This window comes from Procambarus clarkii, chromosome 37 (assembly GCF_040958095.1).
Source record: "Procambarus clarkii isolate CNS0578487 chromosome 37, FALCON_Pclarkii_2.0, whole genome shotgun sequence".
Lineage (NCBI taxonomy): Eukaryota > Metazoa > Arthropoda > Malacostraca > Decapoda > Cambaridae > Procambarus > Procambarus clarkii.
Window position 1 is genome coordinate 35,993,338 of NC_091186.1, and position 22,634 is coordinate 36,015,971.

Here is a 22,634-nt window from a genome sequence, read left to right on the forward strand (position 1 = left end):
CAAAATACCCCATACTGCCGCCAAGAGAAGCACGCAGGTGGGACACCTACCACGAAGCCACCCGACCACCAACCGGAGGCGAGACCGCAAGGCGGAACATAAGCAGCCCCGACAAGGCCCCACCGAGCCCAGGAAAAGGCGGAGCCGTGGGAAGATCTCGGGCGCGACCACCAAAACCCAGGCGGCACAAGGAGATGGAACGTCTGCCGAACAGAAAAACTCCCCAAAGCAAGCAAGCCCGCCAGGAGTTCAGAAACGACGGGATCGACGCGAGACATCGCAAGACCCCAAAAAACCAACTGGCAGGGCAAGCTTATAACCAAAGAAGGCGGAAGGGTTGCCGTCAGAACAGTACCCGAACCAAGGGGTACGAGCAACTGCAATAGACCGAGACAAAGAAGCACACCACAGGACACAGGCTGAAAAACGCCCAAGAAGCCAAGGAAAACAAGCAGAACACCCCTGCTGCAGAGGAGGCAGGATGAAAGAGCAGAAGCACCAAAACCCCAGGAAAACAACCAAGGGTGGACAATCAGGCAGGGACAGAAAACCCCCACGCACATGAGAGGGCCAAACCAGGTACCCGAAGACCACGAAAAACAACAAGCAAACCCCCATACGCAAACCCCCAGCACAAAACAGCAGCAAAGTGCCACACCACAACCGGACACAGGAACAACGACACGCCACCACGAAACACGGTACCAATGCACATGTGCAGTAGCAGCAACAGGCACCACCGCAACAGGCAGACCCCAGACAGGGCCAACGGAGACACGACAAAACCCAGCAGGCCCAGAAATCTGCACACCAGGCAACCGACAGCGGAGAAACCCCGCTTGATACCCGCTGGATGGGGCATTGGGAGCTCATTTACACCCCAAGCCCGGCCCGAGGCCAGGCTAGACCGGCCAGAGGGTGGCCCACCAGGCAGCTGCTAGGAGCGGCCCGCAGGCCCACATCCCCCACAACCAGGATGGGCCGGAACTTCTATTCGAAAACAGGCTAGTGTGCCCCGGAAGTCCACGGACGTACCAGCAATAAGGCTTATGCTTGTAAGTAGGTCGTGTAACAACCGCAGACCTCTGATGGTTATACAGTGTTCCCCAAATGTGCCTATAGCACCACTGCACTCCACTGGTACTATCCCACAAGTTCTACCAGATAAGCGGGACCCAAGAGCCAAAGCTCAACCCTGCAAGCACAGCCAGGAGCCTTACCAGGAGAGTTGGTTACAGAACCAACCCCACAACCCCCACAGCTCATAACATGAAAAAAGGAGGGTCTCCTGAACGACTCTAGCATGGGTTGGACATGCACATGAGGGGGGACAGGAAGGGTTGAAAAAGGGACAGTCACTGGTGTGTGAACGGTCTCAGTCGTACAAAAATATACCTAAATAAAGACAGGTATATAAACAACATCGCATCCAGCGCCCGGCCAAAATACGCCAGACCGCAGAAACTCACCTTACGAACAGTGGCACGAACGTGACACGACTCAACCGCGCCCAGAAGAACCTGGGAGCACTGCCAGGTGAAGACGCCAGAGCCGGACCCGGCCGGACCCGCAGGAGAGCAGGGTAGAGGCGAAGGAGGTGGCCCACACCCATGACAGGGAAAACCGCGGCGTCCTCCCCACAACTGGGAACCAGGACACCCCCGGAGCGAAGTGGCGCATACTGCAGCCAGGGAGAAGAGCGAGAGGCAAAGCACTTGAACAAAAAGGGCGCAAAACACCAGCACTGAAACACACCGCCCAGACCAAAACAAACCACGGCGCATGCGCATGACACGCTGGCCGAACCACACAACCCTCTCTGCAGGAAGGCCCCAACCAGGACTACTGCACTAGAAAAGTAGCCAAAAGAGGAAGCAGGAACAATAAAACCGGCCAATGAAGTGAAGACAGAGCCCAAAAAGAAACCCAACCGGGCCACAAGCAGCCCAATAAGGCTACAAGTAGCCCAACAGGGCTACAAGTAGCCCAAACGGCCCACAAGTAGCCCAACCGGGCCACAAGTAGCCCAAAACAGCGACAAGGATAAGGAGCCAACAGACGTTCCAATAATGAGGGAAGTCGCGAAAACCTTCCCGGACCCTCAAGAACACAGAAGCCAACACTAGTCCAGAAGGCACACAAAGGCGCAGGCGCACCCGAGACCAGAAGTCACGTAGAACCCCAAGAACGGGGAAACATGATGAAAACACCGTCCCAAAAAGGGTGGGAGGAAACATCCACCAACAGGACGGAACCAACCGACTCAAAGGCCAAGGAACCGACCCCGGGGAGGGGCCGACGCCCAACAGCCCATACGGCGAGTGGGGAGAACAGACCCCACTCCGCGTAACCACAAGCCCCGCCTAGTGGGGGATAAAAAAACCCCACGGGGTCCAACGGGGCCAAGGCCCCCCAAGTCAGCCCCTCCCCAGCCCCGGGAACCTACATGACAGGCCCCGGGGCCGAGCCGTTCCTCCAAAGCCCCGGCCGTACCAGAAAACCGGGGCAGCCGTGAAAACACTAAGGAAGGGAGCCCACTGGCAGACTCATACAACACGGCTGCCCGAGTCTCAACACCATCAAACCCTGCCCCGAACCTACAGACGGTAAGGAACCGGATGCAGGCAGGAAGGGTGATCCAGGGGAAAGATAAGGGGGTGTGGAAGGAACCGAAGCAACCAACACCCCCAAGTCCCAACACGAACCAAAACGGGGCAGCCCCGGGGCTCCCGGGGAGTAAACCACGAGAGCATTGCCACCACCAAGGCTCAAAGTGCAACGCCCCTGCTGCCCACACCCGCTTAGTCAGCACAACCGGGTAACCGAGCCACAACGAGCAACCAAACTCGCAGGACTCCGTGTCGAAGGTGTCACCGACCCCACAGGCAGCAGGTGGCGGCAAAACAGAGAATCACCCAGAGACAAAGGGTGAGAACAACCCTCAAACTCGCTGGAAGTGAGGGGGGACTCTGGGGTCACATCCATCGGACCCACGCGCCCCCAGGGGTTTCCCAGGGTCCCGAGCGTTTACTATAAGAGGACTCGCGCTCAGGTAATCCCAGGCAGGGTACTGCTAACCGGCACCCAAAGCTACCAAACAACTTTCTAAGAGCTGAACCCCCGTGACGTGTACACTCACAGGGACCTAGCAGGGGGTACCACCAGAAAATATTTAGAACACAAGGGACACAAGGGGCAAGAACGAAGGCAGACCCCCCCCCCACCAGGTAGATAAACAAAAAGAAAAAGAAAACCCCACAAGAGGACAGCGGACCCATGCGGAACAGAGCCGGACACCATGATTGGTAAAGACAAGCTGCATGGCCGTGGCTGCACTGTAGCTGCCCCCTATCCTATGCGGGTTGTTTAAATTAAGACACTAAACACTTAAAACAGCTATTAATGTATAATGTTAAACAAAGAAAAATAATGTATTTGCATCGTCGGAGGCGTCCGAGAATCTGCGAGAAGCAGCGCGACCCCACCATGTGGTGTTGACATTATTCAAACGAGCGCTCGCCTAACAAGACGAATTGTCGGCGATCAGGGTGTTCATTAACCAAATTGTGCGCCATTTGAGACGGTCGTCACTCGAGGTTCTACTGTAATGGATTTATAAGCGTTTCAGGTTCTCCAAACAAGAGGGATCAACAAAAACTCCATGATTTGCTCATCATCAGCTCTACTGAACTGCCTGAAGAACAAGAATGTGAGAACTACTCAGGTGTAGCTCATCAACTGATTAGATCAGAGATAAACTTTAATGATACTATTAACCCTTAACATACTCGGGGCTTAATATCCTGTCATCCCCACAGGCGCATGTCATTTTGAAAAAAAAAAAAATTATTTTTTCTTCCTAACCTATTAATTTGTGTTCACTGATCACGGGAAAAATAATAAAAAAATCGTAACTGGCATATATTGCCAGCTATAGGGTGGGGAAGTCTGGCAAATTATAGGCGCTGACTCAGCGTGCGTCCCAGGCGGTCTGTTGCTCGCAAGCTGTCAGGCCAGAGTTGCCACAAAGAAATAATTACCGAATTATTTCAATGTCTCTGATTGATTTTTCATACTTTTTTTGCTGTAATATTATTCAATAGTGTGTAGTTTGATATATTTATATAATAAAATGAGTGAATCATTGCTGTACTCAAAAATATGGTGTGCATATTGTTGATTCAATTATGTTCATCAATCAGTGAACAAATACTTTGTCGGTTATTACATTATAAGAACAGGTTATATATAAGTATCTGCATGTTTTGTTCACTATAACGAACCACTAAGTAGCTATTATGAGTCAAAAAGTAACGAGGAGTGACCGCCGTGTACCAGCCAGCCACTCCCGCCCTCCCTCCAGTCATCTGACTCACCCACATTCTCCTCCCACAATAATGTTTTTGCTATAATTCACTATATATAGACGTTATATATAAGTATCTACATGTTTTGTTCACCATAACTGTACATCTAAGCTTGTATGGTGAGTAAAGGCACAAAGATGTGGCTACTCACACAGTCAGCTGATCGGCGGCTGCCCTCAAGGCCAGACGCACTAATATTTCTCCTCCAACAATACTGTGTGGTGTTATTACGCTATATACACACATTATATATAAATATCTACCTGTTTTATTCACAATACTTGTACAAATAAACTGGTATGGTGCCCAAAGACCATAGTGGTCATCAGTAAACAACATGATAAGTCCTGCAGACGATGCTCCTCCCTCACCAAAATGGCGGCTCCCAACCTCCTACTCTCGCTGTTATCTCACACTATACACACGTTATATATAAGTATCTACATTTGTGTTCACCATAGCGAACCACTAAGCTGGTATGCTGAGTGCAGTCAATAAAAGGTGGCCACACACACTCAAAAGACATCGCCATCACCCTCCCTCCCACAGCATTACTCCTCCCTCCATGGCGCACAGCGCTAAATATCACCACAATCCTGCTATTATCAGAACCCTGGTCAGTTTTATCACAGTCAGGGGTCTTCTGTAATAATATCATCGCTACATAATAGCATGAACAAGTATAATTTGGCATTTTTAGGCGATGCTGTGGTCACAAGCTGAACAGCAGTGCTGTTAGCTCATGCTGCGTGCGTCAGGCTTGGTTGCTCACTCAATACTGAGGCCAATAACACCCGGGAGTTTGGCCCACGATTTTTTTAAAAAATGGTGTCTGTTTACAAGAGCCCTGATGAAGGTGTGATGAACCCCGTGTATCCGCGGGCTGTTAAAATCTTGCGTAGTACTCCAACACATCATATGACGTGATGCGCAGTTGACTGGAACAACATCCAGCACGTCATATGACATGATGCGCACTTTAAGGGTTAAATCTATCAGAATAGATAAAAACAATCACTAAAGCACCAGACAGGTAAGCTCACTAAACTAGCTTATCCCAATGATAAGTAAGATCTCATTCAATCAGCTATAAATATAAAACTAACCTTTATATTAATGAGTGCCTTACCAAGCAGCATTGATCCTCCTCTACAGACTAAATCATGTTCACAAACAAAGCCTAAATCTTATCAAGCAGTGCTACACCAGGAATGGAACAATCATTGGTAAGAAAGAAGAGGCAAAGGACGTGAAATAAAAAATGTCCAACAATTATTGGCTTTCTTTGTTGATTGTGACATAACTAGAAGCCAGCAAACTTCCAATGTCATTGCTGAAACTAACACATGAGTGACCAAGCCTTACCATATTTAAATTTAGTTTTTTATATTTTTATATAAATTAATATATGCTTCTTTTTTATATAATTGGCTTCAAATACATGTAATTTACCCTCTTATAACTATTACTACAATGACTTCAATTTTATAAAATGTAATAATTTTTTGAATGCTTAATTTGTCTAGTTATCAGATTCTTAGTTTACAATATTTGCAACTTACCCATTTATCTGTTGATACTAACACTTCAATTTCCCAAAATGTTATAAACCTTGAACTCTTAATTTGTCAAATTATCTGAATCTTTAATTCATTACTTTGTGAATTAAAAATTAATAATTTAATTTCTCACTTATATATCTGCCCATTAATATTAGCTACTAGTCTTGTTTGTTGTCTAATATTCCAGTATTGTTAATGGATTCTTAAGCTTTAAGTACATCAGTGTTTCCAGCCCATATGTGTTTGTTTCTATTGCATACCCTTATCCAACTTGTCTTATTACCATATGATATTACTGTATTACAATCTTAAGAGATTACTGAATTTTTAATTAGATTAATTATGTTTCTTTTTTTATTAATTATTTTGAATCTGAATCCATTTGTTTATTCACAATCTTAATCTAATTATCTAATTCTCACTTTGTTCTCTTTTTTTTTTTTTTGCCTGTGTATTGCCCGTTTATATTGCATATCCTTGCCCATCTTGTATTATTACCATATAATATTCATGTATTACAATATTAATCTAATTCTTAACTTAGCTAATTATTTGTATTCCATTTGATTAATTATTTGAATCTCAATTCGTTTACTCTAGGAATCTAAATTTGATTAATTATCTAATTTCCCACTCTTCTGTTCTTTATTATTTTTACTTTTATATCTGGTAAATTTTATTACTTATATACAGTATCTGCTAAATGTTATTACTTACATATCTGCTGAATAATATTTGCAATCACTTCATAATTCTTGCATTTTTTTCTTTTCAAATACAGTGCATCATCACTCTAACAGACCCCGCTCTAACGAATTCCCGGATGGTCCAAATGAATTGCATTTGGCACTAAATGTTCAGTGGAACATACAAAAATTCATTTGTGTTGTTCCACTGATGGTGATGACCTAGTCCGGCATGGCAGGGCTGTGAGAGCTGTGTACTGTACACACTGCCCACATCGTTCACTTCAATATCCATATCATTAGTATCAGACACCTGTGTTAGGTCTTTTTCCCGATTTGGGTTATCAAAATCATTGGCATACTCATCTTCAAGCAATATGCCTTGTATTCCAACATCAAATGATGTTTTCTTAAAAAATGGCCGACTAGGGCTGGGAGCACGATATGGATGAATACGACATGGTTTCTACCTTGAATATGAGCCTGCCCATGACCATGGGGAATGCTGGGAATTTTTTTCAATCTGGCAAACACCTCAGGAATCCATCTTGTACCCAAGTCAACACCGCGTTGGACAGGTGTTTGGGAGCCAAAGGCGCGTGTGCCACCCATTGTTGCTCACTCAGTACTAACCCAGCCAGCAGCCCTAGGACATTCTGGGAATTTTTTCCAAGATGGCTGCCTCTCACTGGAGGTCCTAAGAGTCCATTTTGTACTCAACCTACCGTAAGCGCGCTTCGACCATGTACGAAGAAATAAAAAATACTTTTGTCAGTTGGCGCAGTAATTGGCGAATGGCATTTGTCGTTTGGCACAGTGCAGTGGTTAAGGTGTTATGCGCACCCCTGATTGAGCAAAATTATACGCTAATTGCATTTCAGAGGGTTAATACACTCAACATAACTGGGTAATAACACCGTGATTAACCCTTAAACTGCACAACACGTCTTATGATGTGTTGAGTAACTTGCTATAAATTGTGCATCATGTCATATGACCTGATGGAATACCACACAAGATTTGAATGGCCAGCGGAGTAGGGGGGCCTCCCCATACGCTGCCCAGGGGCTATAGTAAACCAGCTGCCATTTTGTAAAAAATATCCAGCTCACGCTACCAATGCGTGGGAGGCACCAATTACCCAGCGGTCACCATGGCGAACGCATGGCCAAATGCCTCCTGAGCACGCACCACGCAATCACTTACTCAAGAGCAAATAACTAGTGAATTATTTTCTGATGGTGAGGAAAGTGATTTTTGATGACCCTGAAATTGATAAGGCCTACAGACAATTGACCGATGATAGTAGCACAGACAGTGAATATGAGATACAGTCTCCTCCCATGGCGAGGCCTACATGCTCACCCGTGCCTCCTCGCCCTGTGTCTACTCCAATTCACCCACGACCACACAGTTCTTGTGCTTATTTAGAGTACGAGGATATTTTGGGCGACTAGTCAGAGGAAGGTGACTCATTTTCTGGTTTTCGTGAAGTGGATTCAGAGCATAGTGTTATGCCTGTTGCTAGTACCAGTGGTGATACCGGGCGAGAACTTGTTGCATAAGCAGCGTCTCGCCCAGCCAAACGCCGCTGCATGGCACCACATGAGGAACCAAGACCCTCATGTTCACGTGATTTCACCTCACGTTTACATAGGGGCCGTACTTTAGCTCCTGGTCCACGGTGTGCAACGCTTCCTCGCTGTCGTGCTGCTGTTGCGTCTTGCAGGACACCAGGTGTACTTGTGTGGAGTGATGGTGACGATTTTATTCCTCTAATTCCTGCCTTTGGCAATAAAGAAGTTGGATTACAGACCTTTTCCCTGATAATGGTGAGGACATGTGTGAAATGGATTACTTTACTACATTTTATGATGAGCCGCTCATGGAATATATTGTACACCAAATGAACCTTCATGCGACTCATCTCATTGGAAAAGAGATAACAGAATATTCACGATTGCAGCGTTGGAAAAACACTACTATAGGTGAAATGTATGTATTTTTGGCAATATGTATGTTGATGAAACATTGTGTCAAACACGCTACTGTATCACAGATTATTGGAGCAAAGACCTGATTATTCCAACACCTTTCTTCGGGAAATATATGTCCCGAGACAGGTTTCAGATACTCCTCAGGTGTCTTTATTTTGCAAGTAATGAGGACCGGACAGAGGATGATAGACTTTGGAGAGTCAGGCACTATATGAATGAAGTGATTGGAAAGTTCAGAGATTTCTACGTACCAGCACAGAAGCTGGTGATTGACAATTCCCTTGTGCTTTTCAGAGGACGTGTTGCATTCAAGCAGTATATTCCCTCCAAACGCAACAGATTTGGATTGAAATTCTTTGTTCTTTGTGACTGTGAAACAGGATATGTGTTACACACGATTCTGTATTCTGCTAGTGATGTAGACATTCCCGGTAACGACCAACATGGTTTCTCAGGTAGTGTGGTAAAGTCACTGATGGTACCATGGATGAACAAGGGCCACATTTTATACCCGGATAACTGCTATACAAGTCCCTTGCCAGCTAGGTTCTTGATTTAAAATAGAACTGGATTGTTTGGTACAGTAAAGCCAAGAAGAAGGGAAATGCCAGTGTTTGACAAAAAGCTTGAAGTTGGTGACTGCCAACTAAGAAAAAGTGATCAAATACGCTCAGTTAGGTGGAAAGACAAGAGAGAAGTGAACTTGCTGACAACCATTCATGAGGGTACAATGGTGAACAGTGGCAAGGTGAACCGAGTAACGCAAGAACCAATAAGCCAAATTGTGTTCTTGACTATAATATCAACATGCATTTTGTTGATAAATCTGACATGATGGTGGGCAGTGTCGAGTGAGTGCGGAAAACATTGAAGTGGGCGAAAAAAGTGTTTTTCGATGTGTTGACATAAGCATGCTGAACAGCTATAATATGTATCTGGTGAAAACTGGACGTGAACCAAGTTTCCGTTCATTTGCTTTTACACTTGGGACACAGTTATTAGCAAAGTTTGGCAAAGATGTTTCTGGCACACAAAGACCCATCATGAACCCAGTGTTGCAGCATGCTGCTACACCCAGGCTCACTCACATTGAGGGCTTTCAAGCACACAGACTAAAACATTTGCCACCAGCTGGAAAGCGTGCAATAGGCCAATGTGATTCCTTAGTTTGTAGAACAATAAAAGAGATCAGAAACGTAAACTTGTGCAAACATGGTGTGAAGCGTGTGCAGTCCCATTGTGTGCTGTCAACTGCTTCAATGACTACCACTCTCCCCAAGAATTCTAAATGTGCAATAATAGTGCAAAAACCTGTAAATAGTGCGTGCATGTGTGTAAATATAATAATGAACAATGTGAATACATATTATATTGCATAATGGGAAAATATTTTTGTGCGCATGTGTATACTCAATGTATGTAACATTTATTACCACTGAACATGAAGTAACATTATATGCAACACAATTAGTGAATATTTGTGATAAAATATGTCTAGACACTGTAAATAATGCAGGAAAAATAAACTTGTGGCAATTCTGACTGCGCGCAATGCCTCTGGGAAGCACCTTGCATGAGCAAGCATGCAGGGTGTGACGTCATCACTCATATTGTCGGCTCATTTATGTCATTTGTATGTACGATTAATTTTTTTTCTCTCTCTTGTGGTCAGGGAACACAAATTAACAGTTTAGGAAGATTTTTTTTCTTTTTTTTATGCGCCTGTGGGTGACAAGGGACAAATAGCCCTTAGCAACACAAGGGTTAATACACTCAACATTATTGGGTAATGCCAATATGATTAATACACTCACCATCACAGGGTAATGACAATATGATTAATACACTCACCATCACTGGGTAATGCCAATATGATTAATACACTCACCATCACAGGGTAATGACTATAATTAATACACTCGCCATCACTGGTAAATGACAATGTCAACATTAATACACTAGTTAATGAAAATATCTTGATTAATACACTCACAATCACTGGATATTGACATCAACATGATAAACACACACACTGGTAGTACAGTAAGAATAAAATTGTCCTTACCATCATTAATGGGCAGAAGTTGTGTTTGCTATCGTCCTGGGTAGCTGAGCAGAGACTGGAAGCAGTATTACCTATTAAGGCAAAATAAAACAAATTTAAGGTTTCTATGACTAAATTTTTCCCACCAAAACAGTAAATATTTAGAAACATTTAATAATTTTTTTTAGGTATTATGCTTTGAGCAAAAGTAAGGAGGGTGGGCAGGAGTAAGGAGGGTGGGCAGGAGTAAGGAGGGTGGGGCAGGAGTAAGGAGGGTGGGGCAGGAGTAAGGAGGGTGGGCAGGAGTAAGGAGGGTGGGGCAGGAGTAAGGAGGGTGGGCAGGAGTAAGGAGGGTGGGGCAGGAGTAAGGAGGGTGGGCAGGAGTAAGGAGGGTGGGCAGGAGTAAGGAGGGTGGGCAGAAATAAGGAGGGTGGGCAGGAGTAAGGAGGGTGGGCAGGAGTAAGGAGGGTGTGCAGGAGTAAGGAGGGTGGGCAGGAGTAAGGAGGGTGGGCAGGAGTAAGGAGGGTGGGCATGAGTGGGGAGGATGGGCAGGAATAAGGAGGGTGGGCAAGAGTAAAGAGGGTGGGCAGAAATAAGGAGGGTGGGCAGGAATAAAGAGGGTGGGCAGGAGTAAGGAGGGTGGGCAGGAGTAAGGAGGGTGGGCAGGAGTAAGGAGGGTGGGCAGGAGTAAGGAGGGTGGGCAGAAGTAAGGAGGGTGGCCAGGAGTAAGGAGGGTAGGCAGAAGTAAGGAGGGTGGGCAGGAGTAAGGAGGGTGGGCATGAGTGGGGAGGGTGGGCAGGAATAAGGAGGGTGGGCAAGAGTAATGAGGGTGGGCAGAAATAAGGAGGGTGGGCAGGAATAAAGAGGGTGGGCAGGAGTAAGGAGGGTGGGCTGGAGAAAGGGGGGTAGCCAGGAGTAATGAGGGTGGGCAGGAGTACGGAGAGTGGGCAGAAGTACGGAGAGTGGGCAGGAGTACGGAGAGTGGGCAGGAGTAAGGAAGGTGGGCTGGAGTAAGGAAGGTGGGCTGGAGTAAGGAAGGTGGGCTGGAATAAGGAGGGTGGGCAGGAGTAAGGAGGGTGGGCAGGAGTATGGAGAGTGGGCAGGAGTATGGAGAGTGGGCAGGAGTAAGGAAGGTGGGCTGGAGTAAGGAAGGTGGGCTGGAGTAAGGAAGGTGGGCTGGAGTAAGGAAGGTGGGCTGGAGTAAGGAAGGTGGGCTGGAATAAGGAGGGTGGGCAGGAGTAAGGAGGGTGGGCAGCAATAAGGAGGGTGGGCAGGAGTAAGGAGGGTGGGCAGGAAAGGGGAAGGGGGTATGGGCGGGTTCTCGGCTGCCTCCCCTCCCTCTCTAACAGCCTACGTAATACAAACCACGTGCATTAACCTTAAAGCTGCTACAGCCTGGGCTGTAAAAGCTGGGGCTGGGCAAAAAATATTTGAATTATGTGAAAATTAATATTAAATGTTATACAAATCTCCAACTTATTGGCTGAAGCGTCATGAAAGTTTCATCCCAATATTTTCAGAAATGTATTTAAAAAAAATTAAAAAGGAGAACAGCTCCATTTAACTGGAACTGAGGGATAATGCAGTAATAAAGAGATGCAAGCACTTGTCCGATGTACAAAGAAGAATAGTAGCAAGAAGTATCCACAAAGTGGATATGAAGCTGGTGCCTGTATAGCATTGCTGAAAAATACATAATAATACCAATAATAATGAGTATGTTATCATGCTCTATTTTGTTATATATCATAAAACCAGCGTTGAATGTAATGAAACGTCATTTTCTGGGTGAGACCCGGAGGCTCCCCGGAGCTTTACCGGCTGATATGCTAATGTCAGACTTTGGCATCAGTCATGTGTACGGAGTTCTAGGGCCTACCGGGGACCACGGCCAGAACCTGGCCCTTTCAGAGAGGCAAGGGGAGCAATGGCCTATAGAAACCCTCGTGTGGTAGGAAGCATTCTATGTCTGCCATCGACCGGGTCAAGCATCTAGAAAGGTAAGCATTCCAAAACAAACCCCTGTTCTAGTGAAAATTGCTACCTAAAGCCTAACTAGTGGATAGAACTCTTCAACAGAAAACAAGGAAACTAGTATGACGTCATACGTCACCACGCCGCTGTCTGTGCAGCTCCCCCTCCCCGGGAGGGGGAACGGGGAGCCCCAAACCTCCCACGCCGGCTATCCACCCATCAGTTCTGAGGCTGGATGTCAAAACACGCGAAAAACGCCGACCGGAGGGAGGGAGGGTTGCCGGGGAGCCTCCAGGTCTCACCCAGAAAATGGCGTTTCATTACATTCAACGCTGGTTTTCTGGGGGGAGCCCCGTCGGCTCCCCGGAGCTAACTACCCACAGAGGAAGGTCAAAGGGACAGAACCGGGAGGCGGACACCACGCACCCCCCACGGAAACGAGACAACCGGCAGCAAACGCTAACCCAAGGAGCCACAGCCCCAAAAAGTCCCGGGAACAACACGAGAACAACGAGCAGCAAGGCCCCCGCACGAACACCAAAAATCCATGCCCGAAAGACCGCAAGGCCACGTCGCCCAGACGGCAGCAAGAGCAGCGAAGCCACGAACGCCACAGGCATGAGGGAAGAACACAGGCAGCTTAGCCGCAAGAACACGGCTGACCACCCGGGACACCATCACCCGCGAACCGGGAAGAACAGAACCGGATCAACGCAAAACGCGCTCCGGACCCAAACGCCGTGGCACTCAAACAACAGCGGAGGGCCGCCACTGAACACAAAACACGACACACCCCCCGGCCCGACCAATGAAGCACCAACAAACCCTGGACCCCTCCAGAACGTAGCAGCCCCACCCCGCACCAGAAAAGATGGAGATTGCTGCCACTGAACAACCAAAACACTAAAACCGAAGGAGCAAGAAAACTCAGCGACTCGACCCCCAGAGGCAAAGGCCAAAAGGAAAGAGCCGACGAAAAAACACACCGGAACCGAAGGGGCACTACCAACCGAGGAGAAGACGAAGCACGCTGACCAGAGACCAGGATGGTGCAAGCGGCGCACGAACAGGCCGGAGTGAAACGACGCACAAGACAGCTTACTAACGGTGCAGAAGCAACACCAAGACCGAAAGCAAGATGAAGCGACTCCGCCAGCGCCACACGAAAAGAGGCGACAGTATGTGGCAAGACGACAGCCCCCAACCCCCACCAGAAAACCAAGCCGAGAGTAAACCAAGCTAACAAGAGTAACCACGTAAGAAGGGACAGGAAAAGGAAGGACCGCCAAAATACCCCATACTGCCGCCAAGAGAAGCACGCAGGTGGGACACCTACCACAAAGCCACCCGACCACCAACCGGAGGCGAGACCGCGAGGCAGAACATAAGCAGCCCCGACAAGGCCTCTCCGAGCCCAGGAAAAGGCGGAGCCATGGGAAGATCTCGGGCGCGACCACTGAAACCCAGGCGGCACAAGGAGATGGAACGTCTGCCGAACAGAAAAACTCCCCAAAGCATGCAAGCCCGCCAAGCTAGGAAACCAAAGAAGGCGGAACGGTCGCCACCAGAACAGTACCCGAACCAAGGGGTACGAACAACTGCAATAGACCGAGGCAAAGAAGCACATCACAGGACATAGACTGAAAAACGCCCAAGAACACACGCAGAACACCCTTGCTGCAGAGGAGGCAGGAAGAAAGAGCAGAAGCACAAAAACCCCAGGAAAACAACCAGGGGTGGACAATCAGGCAGGGACAGAAAACCCCCAGGCACAAAACAGCAGCAAAGTGCCACACCACAACCGGACACAGGAACAAGGACACGCCACTGTGAAACACGGTACCAATGCACACGTGCAGCAGCAGCAACAGGTACCACCGCAACATGCAACATGTAAATAGCAACTCCCTTCTGCAAAAGCAGAGAAACGGAGCAGGCAGACCCCAGACAGGGCCAACGGAGACACGACAAAACCCAGCAGGCCCAGAAATCTGCACCAGGCGACCGACGGCAGAGAAACCCCGCTCGATACCTGCTGGATGGGGGTGCTGGGAGCTCTTTTACACCCCAAGCCCGGCCCAAGGCCAGGCTAGACCGGCCAGAGGGTGGCCCACCAGGCAGCTGCTAGGAGCGGCCCACCGGCCCACATACCCCCACAACCAGGATGGGCTGGAACTGCTATACGAAAACAGGCTAGTGTGCCCTGGAAGTCCACGATCGAACCAGCAAGAAGGCTTATGCTCGCAAGTAGGTCGCGTAACAAGCACAGACCTCTGATGGTAATACAGTGTTCCCCAAATGTGCCAATAGCACCACTGCACTCCACTGGTACTATCCCGCAAGTTCTACCAGATAGGCGGGACCCAAGAGCCAGAGCTCAAACCCTGCAAGCACAGCCAGGAGCCTTACCAGGTGAGTACAGAACCAACCCTACAACCCCCCACCTCACAAAATGAAAAAAGGTGGGTCCCCTGAATGACTCCAGCATGGGTTGGACATGCACATGAGGGGGACAGGAAGGGTTGAAAAAGGGACAGTCACTGGTGTGCGAACGGTCTCAGTCGTACAAAAATATACCTAAATAAAGACAGGTATATAAACAACAACGCATCCAGCGCCTGGCCAAAAGACGCCAAACCGCAGAAACTCACCTGGCGAATTGTGGCATGAACTTGACATGACTCAACCGTGCCCAGAAGAACCTGGGAGCACCGCCAGGTGAAGACGCCAGAGCCGGACCCTGCCGGACCCGCAGGAGAGCAGGGAGAGGCGAAGGAGGCGGCCCACACCCATGACACAGGGAAAACCGCGGCGTCCTCCCCACAACTGGGAACCAGGACACCCCCGGAGCGAAGGGGCACATACCGCAGCCAGGGGAAGAACGAGAGGGGAAGAACGAGAGGCGAAGCACCGTAGCAAAAAGGACACAAAACACCAGCACTGAAACACCGCCCAGACCAAAACAAACTCCACGGCGCATGCGCATGACACGCTGGCCGAACCGCACAACCCTCACTGCGGGAAGGCGCCAACCAGGACTACTGCACTAGAAAAGTAGCCAAAAGAGGAAGCAGGAACAATAAAACCGGCCAAAGCAGCAAAGAGCCCAAAAAGGAACCCAACCGGGCGACAAGTAGCCCAACCGGGCGACAAGTAGCCCGACCGGGCGACAAGTAGCCCGACCGGCGACCGGGCGACAAGTAGCCCGACCGGGCGACAAGTAGCCCGACCGGGCGACAAGTAGCCCGACCGGGCGACAAGTAGCCCGACCGGGCGACAAGTAGCCCGACCGGGCGACAAGTAGCCCGACCGGGCGACAAGTAGCCCGACCGGGCGACAAGTAGCCCGACCGGGCGACAAGTAGCCCGACCGGGCGACAAGTAGCCCGACCGGGCGACAAGTAGCCCGACCGGGCGACAAGTAGCCCGACCGGGCGACAAGTAGCCCGACCGGGCGACAAGTAGCCCGACAGGGCGACAAGTAGCCCGACAGGGCGACAAGTAGCCCGACCGGGCGACAAGTAGCCCGACCGGGCGACAAGTAGCCCGACAGGGCGACAAGTAGCCCGACAGGGCGACAAGTAGCCCGACAGGGCGACAAGTAGCCCGACAGGGCGACAAGTAGCCCGACAGGGCGACAAGTAGCCCGACAGGGCGACAAGTAGCCCGACAGGGCGACAAGTAGCCCGACAGGGCGACAAGTAGCCCGACAGGGCGACAAGTAGCCCGACAGGGCGACAAGTAGCCCGACAGGGCGACAAGTAGCCCGACAGGGCGACAAGTAGCCCGACAGGGCGACAAGTAGCCCGACAGGGCGACAAGTAGCCCGACAGGGCGACAAGTAGCCCGACAGGGCGACAAGTAGCCCGACAGGGCGACAAGTAGCCCGACAGGGCGACAAGTAGCCCGACAGGGCGACAAGTAGCCCGACAGGGCGACAAGTAGCCCGACAGGGCGACAAGTAGCCCGACAGGGCGACAAGTAGCCCGACAGGGCGACAAGTAGCCCGACAGGGCGACAAGTAGCCCGACAGGGCGACAAGTAGCCCGACAGGGCGACAAGTAGCCCGACAGGGCGACAAGTAGCCCGACAGGGCGACAAGTAGCCCGACAGGGCGACAAGTAGCCCGACAGGGCGACAAGTAGCCCGACAGGGCGACAAGTAGCCCGACAGGGCGACAAGTAGCCCGACAGAGCGACAAGTAGCCCGACAGAGCGACAAGTAGCTCAACCGGCTCACAAGTAGCCCAACCGGCTCACAAGTAGCCCAAAACGGCGACAAGGACGAGGAGCCGACAGACGTACCAATAATGCAGGAAGTAGCGAAAAACCTTCCCGAACCCTCGAGAACACAGAAGCCAACACTAGTCCCGAAGGCATACAAAGGCGCAGGCGCACCTGAGATCAGAAGTCACGTAGAACCCCATCGAACGGGGAAACATGACGAAAACACCGTCACAAAAAAGGGTGGGAGGAAACATCCACCCACAGGACGGAACTAACCGACTCAAAGGCCAAGGAACCGAGCCCGGGGAGGGGCCAACGCCCAACAGCACGTACGGCGAGTGGGGAGGAAAGACCCCACTCCGCGTAACCACAAGCCCCGCCTAGAGGGGGATAAAAAAAAAAACCACGGGGTCGAACGGGGCAAAGGCCCCCCAAGTCAGCCCCTCCCCAGCCCCGGGAACCTACACGACAGGGGCCGAGCCGTTCCCCCAAAGCCCCGGCCGTACCAGAAAACCGGGGCAGCCGTGAAAACACTTAGGAAGGGACCCCACTGGCAGACTCATATAACACGGCTGGAGGAACAGGCTCAAATGCCCCTGTCACTACCCCGGAAGGGGAATTCCCCGAGACTGCCCAAGTCTCAACACCATCAAAAACCCCGCCCCGAACCTACAGACGGTAAGGAACCGGATGCAGGCAGGAAGGGTGATCCACGGGAAAGACAAGGGGGCATGGATGGAACCGAAGCAACCAACACCCCCAAGTCCCAAAACGAACTACAACGGGGCAGCCCCGGGGCTCCCGGGGAGGAAACCACGAGAACGTTGCCACCACCAAGGCTCAAGTGCAACGCCCCTGCTGCCCGCACCCGCTTTGTCAGCACAACTGGGTAACCGAGCCACAACGAGCAACCAAACTCGCAGGACTCCGGGTCGAAGGTGTCACCGACCCCACAGGCAGCAGACGGAGGCAAAACAGAGAGTCACCCAGAGACAAAGGGTGAGAGCAACCCTCAAACTCGCTGGAAGCGAGGGGGGGACTCTGGGGTCACATCCATCGGACCCGCGCGCCCCCAGGGGTTTCCCAGGGTCCCGAGCGTTTACTATAAAAAGGACTCGCACTCAGGTAATCACTGCTAACCGGCACCCAAAGCTACCAAACAACTTTCTAAGAGCTGAACCCCCGGGACGTGTACACTCACGGGGACCTAGCAGGGGGTACCACCAGAAAATACTCAGAATACAAGGGACACAAGGGGCAAGAACGAAGGCAGACCCCCCCTTCACCAGGTAGATAAACAAAAAGAAAAAGAAAACCCCGCAAGAGGACAGCGTACCCAAGCGGAACAGAGCCGGCCGCTATGATTGGTAAAGACAAGCTGCACAGTACCCTGCGCCCCACCAGTGCAAAAACTGCCCCTTACTCTAAGGCGAACAAGGGAGACAGAACACCCAAGCACACAAAGAGCGGCCGAAAACCAAGCAGTAAACGGCCAAGCAGGGGCAGGACCCAAGAAACTTGTGGAAGGCGGCCCCAAGCCCCAAGGGCAGTACTTACAGGGCACCTAGGGAAGGGAACCCTAGGCGCATGCAGCCCGAGTACTGGAGAATCACTCCCGGCTCACGCACCACCTAGAAAACAGACACCACACTCTAGGTACAGTGCTGAAACAACCACTGGAGCCAGAGCACATAACCGGTGGCTATAGCATCAGCCGAAGAACTGATGGGTGGATAGCCGGCGTGGGAGGTTTGGGGCTCCCCCTTCCCCCTCCCGGGGAGGGGGGAGCTGCGCAGACAGCGGCGCAGCGACATATGACGTCATACTAGTTTCCTTGTTTTCTGTTGAGTTCTATCCACTAGTTCGGCTTTAGGTAGCAATTTTCACCAGAATAGGGGTTTGCTTTGGAATGCTTACCTTTCTGGATGCTTGACCCGGTTGATGGCAGACATAGAATGCTTCCTACCATGGGGGTTTCTATAGGCCATTGCTCCCCTTGCCTCTCTGAGGGGGCCAGGTTCTAGCCGTGGTCCCCGGTAGGCCCTAGAACTCCATACACATGACTGATGCCAAAGTCTGACATTAGCATATCAGCCGGTAAAGCTCTGGGGAGCCGACGGGGCTCCCCCCAGAAAAAAGCATTGCCTAATGTTAATATCTGTTACTTTTACCAATGTCCATTTCTTTTTTGTCTCCTTTGTTTATTATCTGATTTTGTTGTAACCTCTACATCCTGGAGAGTGCATACCCATCCCTAACTATGTCAAGATAGAATGAAATTGGTCCCAAGTTCTGGCAGAACTTGGGACTGAATTTTTTGACAGTTTTTCAGATTTCAAATTCTATTTTCTTTGTATCTTTAGGTGGTTTTGATGATTAGGGACCAGATTAGGGTTTTATAACTTTTATACAGAATACATTTTTATCCCCTAAATCCCTAGTTAATCCCTATATTTTATTTCTTTGGGGGGGGGGTATTTTTTCTTGACCTCATTACAACACATATTGACCTAAAAGTTTCACATATTCGAGAACGAATGCCAAACAACCTTTAATAAAACATATAAGTAAATTAATGAATAAGAACTAAATTATTCATTGTCGATAACTTCAACTTCAATTATCTCTAAAACTAGAGTTTCAACTTTAGAGTCAGTTTTAAAAAATCCAGTTTCTGACCGATTCTCACCATTTTTACAAAAAATGTGCTCAGCTGTCTCTTTTACAATCCTATTAGAATGGATTTTTCCCAAACCCTAAATGTTTGGAGTTATCAATTTTTTTCTAAGTGTGGCATATAATTCAAAAGCCACATTGACAATTTTTTTTACAGTAAACTAAACTGAAAACATACATTCTAAATCTATGAAAATGAAGATCATATACTATTCTGAGAGCATAATAACACCAAAGGAATAATTAGTGATAGTTTATATTTTTGCAGCTAATTTTAAAATCTGATGTTCTCAATATTCAATTTTATAATTATTTTTTATTTTCTTATCTTTTAAGTTACGTTTGTGATCATTTAGACAATGTTGCAGGATTTGCTAGTATGCACAAAAAAATGGAAAGCATTAGAGCAAATTTGAGAAACTGAACTTTGCCATCAGGTCCTGTCGTATATGCTCCCGAAATATGGTGTATATGGTCCCGAAACACTATGCGTGCTAGTGGCTTTACAAGAATGATAATTTAACTTAATTTCTAAATTCTCTGTTAACCCCCGAATATATCTTCTTGTAAATAAATAAATAAATATGTATGCCATGCACAGCTTAAAGGTTAATACAGAACTGTACTGTATAAAACTTCAAACTAACAATAATAATATTTTAAATAAAACAATTTGTAAGTTAATTCTATTAGAAATGCAGCTGAAAGACTTGCTGTGAAGTTAAACATAGACAATTTCAAGGCTAGCACAGAATAGGTATGTTGATTTAAAGAGAGGCAATGCATCATTAACAAGAAAATTTGTGGCGAGGCATTAAGTGCAGATGTTGGAAGTGCTAATCCATATAAGCATAAACTTTCTGAGCACATGATATCTAATAATCTAAGCTGATTTTAAGTGTACAAAACAGATGAAACAGGCTTTAACTGAAAGATATGTATATAATAAGATATATGATATTTAACTGAAACTATATATTATGAAAGATATTGTAATGAAGCTCACAACAAAGAAACAAACTAAGATTCAAAAGTTTTTGGTATGGTTTCACAGTAGGCCTACAGGACCAGCACCCAGCACTAGCAAGGACTCACCTTCCGAGGATGCTCAGGCAACTGGACCAGCACTAGCAAGGACTCACCTTCCAAGGATGCTCAGGCAACTGGACCAGCACCCAGCACTAGCAAGGACTCACCTTCCGAGGATGCCCAGGCAACTGGACCAGCACCCAGCACTAGCAAGGACTCACCTTCCAAGGATGCCCAGGCAACTGGACCAGCACCCAGCACTAGCAAGGACACACCTTCTGAGGATGCCCAGGCCACTAGACCAGCACCCAGCACTAGCCATAACTTACCTGGGAGTACCAATTGAGCTGTACAGCACAGTTCTAATGACATTAAATGTACAAAGTGTAGTTTATATGATATAAGTGTACTGCAGTACTGTGATTCTAGTGATACCTGGTTGATGGAGTTCTGGGAGTTCTTCTACTCCCCAAGCCCGGCCCGAGGCCAGGCTTGACTTGTGAGAGTTTGGTCCACCAGGCTGTTGCTTGCAGCGGCCCGCAGGCCCACATACCCACCACAGCCCGGTTGGTCCGGCACTCCTTGGAGGAATAAATCTTGTTTCCTCTTGAAAATGTCCACGGTTGTTCCGGCAATATTTCTTATGCTTGCTGGTCTGTACTTTATGTACAGACTGTAGTGTATAATGTACATTTGTTAGAAAAGTTACTGTTCTTTAAACAATTTATATTCATATGTGTGGCACTCTCAGGATATTAAATCTAACAAAGTTTGCACTACAAAACTCAACTGGTAGGGTAAGTACAGTACTGTAACGTGCAATATCAATTTATTTCATTGCAATACAAATTCTTTATTATTTAAATTTTTCATAAGGCAAATGTGGACTGGCATATGTATTAATGTGATTGTATTTTTTTTTTTGGGGGGGGGGAGAGGGGGTTGCTGGGGCCGAACGGATGGAATGAATTCCACACTGGAATGAATCGGCTATGCCCCATATAGTTCATTCAAGCGAGTACACACATTTAATTCTACATTTACTGTCTACATTTAATGTCATCTAATTTCATGCATTTCTTTGATAAAGTGTTTACTCGTGTCCTTTATGATCTTGGTTATTTGAAACTGTTGGCCAAATTAACCTTAAATTATAGTATGTTACTCTATGTTCTGATACGTTCAAAGAAAATGTTATGAGGAGCAGTTCACTTGCTTTTCTAAATTACACCTTGTATTTCCATTCTATAATTAATGTAAATAAACTACTGTACTGTTGCTAGAACTACTGACTCCATAATGTAATAGTCTATGCTTGTCATCCTTAAGTATCACCTTCTTTGTACTAATTTTGTATTTTCCTTGAACATTCTCATTTTGTTAGCTTACTTCTCTAATAGTATTAAGTGTTTTATCCCGTCACAACTTTAATTAAAAAATTTCTATATTATTATTAATTTTGCCCGAAACGCTTTGCGTAATAGTGGCTTCATTAGTATGTGTAACTTCTGTCCCTTCAATTGAACAATATTCTTATGTTTTTTGTACACACAATCTTTTGAATAAATAATATTATTATTATTATTTACACAGAAAATCACACTAAAGTGATATACTGTACATCAATGAGAAAATTCCCTCGGGCTGTGAGATGATGCAAACCTGCAATGTTTGCATTACCTCACAGCCTCAGTGGATTGTTCATTGATGTATATCACCTTAGTGTGATTTTCTGTGTATCTGAAGTTGTGCATACAGTGTTGAACTACAGTACTTTATCCTTCACCTGAGTGCTTGGGGTCTTACATAAAACTTGGACTGGCTTCAGGACTGTGATATCAGGATATCACAGACTTCCTGTGATATCAGTAGAAATCCGATTGTAAGAAAGTCAGTGGTGGTACAGTAGTAGAGTATGCAGCTGGCAATGCCTTGGTCATGGGTTTGCAACACTACACAGTCCCAGTGGAATTTCTCATTATTATTATTAATATTATAAAAGTTATCATTATTCGATAGGCCAATGTCCACACCCCAACAATGCCAGGCACATAATTTACCCCAACAATTCCAC

The 22,634-nt window shown here is 47.8% G+C and overlaps 1 protein-coding gene across 1 annotated transcript in view; it reads right to left on the reverse strand.

Annotated features, from left to right (window-relative positions):
- The window catches only part of LOC138372105 (peptidyl-prolyl cis-trans isomerase-like), a 461,493-nt gene that overhangs the window by 437,270 nt on the left and 1,589 nt on the right, over positions 1 to 22,634 (reverse strand). The window contains exon 2 of the mRNA XM_069337386.1: positions 10,678 to 10,748. The gene's annotated coding sequence lies outside the window, so the exon portion shown is untranslated. The remainder of the gene's footprint in view (positions 1 to 10,677; positions 10,749 to 22,634) is intronic.